The sequence below is a fragment of the Microtus ochrogaster genome, chromosome 10, assembly GCF_000317375.1.
Source record: "Microtus ochrogaster isolate Prairie Vole_2 chromosome 10, MicOch1.0, whole genome shotgun sequence".
NCBI classification, from domain to species: domain Eukaryota; kingdom Metazoa; phylum Chordata; class Mammalia; order Rodentia; family Cricetidae; genus Microtus; species Microtus ochrogaster.
The window spans coordinates 55,941,258-55,946,946 of NC_022016.1; positions in this window are offsets into that span (position 1 = coordinate 55,941,258).

Genomic DNA, 5,689 nt, shown 5'->3' on the forward strand with positions numbered 1-5,689 from the left:
CTCATCGTGTGTCACACACACCGAAAACTAATAGCTGAGGTTGACTTATTGTCCTACATAATGTGGTCCAAAGGAAGACCATTATAATTAGTTTCACTTATTTTCAATGTGGTCAGCAAGAACACGGAGAAAAAATACAAATCGTGACATCAAACGTAGGTAGATGGGAAACTGACATGGCCGAAAGAGTGTCAGTATTGAACACGACCTTCTCACTCTGCTTTTGGTCTTTACCTCAGTGATCCTGAACACCTTATTCCTGGTTTGGTATTGGGATGACATTCCCAAAACAAGACACTGAAAACACCCAAGACACCGACAGCACTGAAGACACTGACAGATTAACTAGCCAGCAGGTGCTTCAGGTTTGGTCGTGGACAATCACAGGCTTGGTGAAGCCCAGGCAGGTCTGCCAAAGCCTTGTCTGAACTCCTCAGAAATCTCTAACAGTGATTTTAGTGTCAAATCACACAACAGAAGCTGTATGAGAAACGCATGCACATCTCCTAAATTTTTGTTTGTTTGTTTGTTTGTTTGGTCGGTTAGTTTTGGGTTCTTCGAGAGAAGGTTTCTCTGTGTAGCCTTGGCTGTTCTGGAACTCACTTTCTAGACCAGGCTAGTCTTGAACTCACAGAGATCCTCCTGTCTCTGTCTCCTGAGTGCTGGGATTAAAGGCATGCGCTACCACTGCCTAACAACAAATCTCCTAAATCTTATTTTATCTAATACATTCATCATGAATTATTCAAAAACCATGTCTTGAGTGGAAATGTCTGTGTATGTGCGTGTGTGCATGCGTGTGTGTTGGTGTGCATGTGGGTGTGTTTTCATATCCTGGGTATCAAACTCAGGGCCCTGTGAATGTTAGATCTAAAGAATATAAAGCCTCTTGGAAATGTTAGAGATTTTTACCAAGAGGGTGGAAGAGGAGGGACATGATTTATCCTTCCTCTGTAATCAACTAAAAAACTGAAGAAAATACAGAAAATACTGTTTTTCAGGCATTAGCTGACAGATAACACAGGCCCGTGATGTCTCTGAAAAGATACAAAGTGGACCCCGGAGAGTGCCAGCCTGCTCCCGGGAGCAGTTCCAGGAACAGTGTGGGGGAAAGGAGTGTGCAGACTCCCTAGGTGGAGAGGACTGTGGGGTCTGGGGGGGAAAATGGCCGAACCACCTGCAAGGAGATATGAGCGAAGAGAGGAAAGAGGAGAGGCTGAGAGGAGAGGAGGAGCACTCTGGAATTCTGTCCTGCATCAGACCTCCCTAGAGCGTCTGCCTTAGCTCTGATGGCTGTGCAGACGCATCTGAGAATGACTCTGGACCAACTCAAAGGAGATGAGTGTTCCATGTTCGCACAGGATGCTCCACCCCAAAGGAGTAGATGGAGTGTTCCATGTTCACATAGGATGCTCCACCCCAAAGGAGTAGATGGAGTGTTCCATGTTCACACAGGACAGGCGTAGTTTATATTTAGGTATTTAGCTATATTTCAAAATGAATGAAAGGAACAGGACAAAATCTAGCATTGGGAATATCAAATTCACCATGACTGAAAACTATAAGGCAGACAAAGAAGCTAGCCGGAGCCTCTCCAGATTCCAGCAGGAGAGGAAGGACTGGCAAACAAGGCTGTAAAGTGGCATTGGGAACTGCACCCCACATGCTCGTGAGGGAGGAGACATGTGAGCATGCAGAAGGGCAGAGGGGAATGTGAGCAACCCCAAATCCACCTTCCGGTGACTAGAACATGTGAGCATGCAGAAGGGCAGAGGGGAATGTAAGCAACCCCAAATCCAGCTTCCGGTAACTAGAAAGACAGCATCTGAGACCAAGTAGACCAGACAAGAGTAACAACGGATTAGAAGACACGGCATCAGGAATGACCAGAGTGAAAGGAGGACAGAACTGAAGGGGAACAAGCCGCTCATCAAGGGCCTCATCACACAACCTATGGTTCATGAGACCACAGCTCCAGAAGGAGAAAGACCTGGGAGAAAGGGAACAGAAACAGTAAAGTTTTTCAAATTCAACAAAAGCCATGATTTACAGATTCAAGAAACCCATCTCAGCAGAATACATGGGAAGAAAATGACTCCAAGGACAATAGTCCAACAGCTGACGATGAGAAAATCCTGGAAAAACTAGGAAAAAGGACAAGTTACATAGGAGCAAAGATGGGATCTGGGGTCTCTTCATACACGAGGTACCCCGCGGTCAGTGAATAGACACCTTTAAAACAACTGAAGAGGAAGAAAAACGAAAACAAATCAACACACAGACTCAAATTCAAATTCTAGACCCAGGAAATAGCTCTCAAAGTGAGAGTAAAATTGAGCTTTTCAGACAGATAGAACAAGTGTACTATTGAAAATGCTAAAGGCTGGGCTTGGTGGCGTATACCTTTAATGCCTGTGTGAGTTCAAGGCTAGCCAGAGCTACATAGTGAGACCCTGTCTCAAAACCAAACAAAAACACATGGGGAAAAAAGTGAAATCATAGGAACTTACAATGGAATGACATTTGAAGTCAGTAAGAAAGAGCCATTAGGAAAGTCCCTAATATTTGAGAAAGAATGTACTTTAAAATAATTCATGAATCAAAGAATAAATCACAGGAGAAATTAGTAAATATTTTGAATGTAATGAAATGAAAAAGCATTCCATACAAAGTCCATGAGAGAGGAAGATTAGTGATACTGAAAGGGTTTCATAGCCTTACAATACCCACTCTACAAAAGAAAGTTCTCACATTTTAATCTCAGCTTCTATCTTAAGAAGTAGGAAAAGAACAGATGAGATACAAAGCGTAGAGAAGTAGGAAAGAGGGAGGTAAACAAACAGAGTGGAAAAGTGGCAGGAATATCAACGCAATGAAAAGCTGGTTCTCTGAAACTCACAGTAAAACAGAAAACTTCTAGCCAAAGTGATGGGAAGGGAAGAATCCAGAGATGAAAGAACTCTCACAGATGAAAAGGACAATGAGGCCACACTATGGATTACTTTACGTAGCTCAAGGGAAATGGACCATTTCCTGGAAACACACAAACTATCAGAGGTCACACATGAAGAAATAGACAAGCTGAATATTCTGTCTCCCCCATCTTTCTCTTTTTATTTATTTATTTATTGTTTAGTTACAGAGTATCTGGGACTATAAGTATGTGCTACCATGTTTGCTACATTGTGTCTATTAAATACAATTTGTGTAGTAGTATATACCTTTAGCCCCAGCACTTAGGAGGCAGAAACAAGCAGATCTCTGAGTTCAAGGCCATCCTGGTCTACAGAGTGAGTTCCAGGACAACCAGAGTTACACAGAAAAACTCTGTCTTATAATAATAATAATAATAATAATAATAATAATAATAATAATAATAATAATCACAATCACAATCACAATAATAATAATAGGTTTGAAACCTTACCACAAAGACGAGATGACTTTACATGTGACTAAATATCCAGGGAAGATATAATGTCAATATTATATGAACATGTCTAAAAAATTAAAGAGGGAACCATCTTCCCATTCTGTGATGTCCAAATCCTCAGAAACCAAAACCACAGAGATCTATTTTTGAAGGTATTTAAGATGAAGGATCATTAACAAGGAGCACAGTACAGACAAAACTGCAGACAGCCCAGAGGCTGGAGGACAGGAAACTTACAGACATTGTCACACTGCCTCTGTGCTCTAAGGACAAGGGCCCTGTGCTGAGCAGCAGGGACGCCTGGGCCAGCTTCTGCAGGCTGCACTCTAAGTCCCATTGCACACCAGCTGCTCAACTTCAGCCAAGTTACTTGACTTTCATGTGCCTCAATCTTCCCATCTCCACGCAGAGACAAAAACAGAACACCCTTTACATGGCTGTTTTGAAGATGAAAGGGGTATATACACACACAGACAGACATACGTCTGTGTGGGAGATCAGTGGGTAATGTACTTGCCATGCAACCATGAGGACCTGGGGTTGATCCCCAGAACCCAAGTAAAGAGCTGATCACAATAGCACATGCTTGTAATCCTACAGATAGGCAGATCGCCGGGGCTCACGGTGGCACGTGCTTGTAATCCTAGAGTCACAGACGGGCAGATTGCTGGGGCTCCTTGGCCTGCCAGATATGTGAGCTCCCAATAAGAAACCATGCTTCCAAAATCAAGATGGGTACCTCTTGAAGAACAACCCCTGAGGCTGACCTCTGACCTCCACATCTATGTGTGCAAGTGTGCACACACAAACACACACACACCACAAACACACCACAGCACCATATATACATACACATCCCCCATACCACCCACACCCACACACTCCCCCACACCACTTACCCACATACACACTACAAACACACATATACACACACTCCCCCATACCACCCACCACACATACAGCACAAACACACCACATCACAACACATATTCTCCCACCATACACACACACACACACACACACACGCACACATTGTAAACACACCATAACACACACATACATACACACAAAGTATAATCACAGTCAATGCTCATCCAGGACCTAGCATGGAGAAAGCACTGCATATGTGTCTGCTGGAATGAGCCATATGCTAGCTGATGGCTGTCTTCATACATTTGCCCTCAAAGCGCATGATGAAATAAGGAAGTGACTGTCTTCATTGTGTTAGGCCTGATTCCTGCCACAACAAATTACTACAAATTTAGTGGCTTGAAATAACAAAATGTAACACTCCCCAAAGTTCTGGAGGCCAGAAGTACAGCATTAGCTTCATTGGGCTAAAACCCAAGCAGTCAGTGAGGCTGCAAGGAGAACCTAGAAGGGATTGTTCCCTGGGTCTTCCAGCTTCCAGGGAACTTCCAGAACTCCCCAGGGAACTTCCAGCACTCCCCAGGGCTCAGAACCTTATCACTCAATCTTCCTCTCCCAGTCCAGGCTGCCCTCTCCTGACTGTGCCTCCCCCACACCAGGACGTCTGTGCTCAGACAGTTCAAGACAATCGCCCTGGGTCAAGATCTTTATCTTAATCACACCATCAAAGAGCCTTTTTCCTTTTGAGGCAGGCAACGTTTGCAGGTTCAGAGATTTGGACTCTAGATTTGAGGAGTCATTATCCAGCCTACATCGGTAGAGATAAATGTGTCCTGTGGCAATTACAGCATGCCATTTTTCCTGTAAAGGATATTAACTCTCTCCACAACTAACTTATTAGTACCCAGAAACCGTATTCCAGTCATATTCACCTGAGAGTTGTCCCAAACTACAGCAGAATCTCCCAAGTACCGAAGCAACTGAATTGGGCTAACACATAGACTCAAACCTGTACACCTACGTGGTGGGGATTCCTGGAAACACAGTGGGCCTTCTTGTGATTAAAATAAAGTAAATTTAAAGATATATATATATATAATTATATATATAATTTGTATTGTTATTACTGCTATAAGAATGTGTGTGTATGCATTCATTCACGCGTGGAGGTCAGAGGACAATTTTGCGGAGTCAGTTTTCTTCTTCTACCCTGACACACGTTTCAGAGAGTGAATTCCAGTCCTCAGGCTTTTACAGCAGATGTTTTTACTCACAGTCAGTCTCTGGTCCTACAATAGCTTCTTTCTAAGACCACCAATCAGAGTCAAGGAAACTGGGAGGAAGTCTATTTAAGGTGGCAATTTGACTGACTTCCCTTGTAGAATT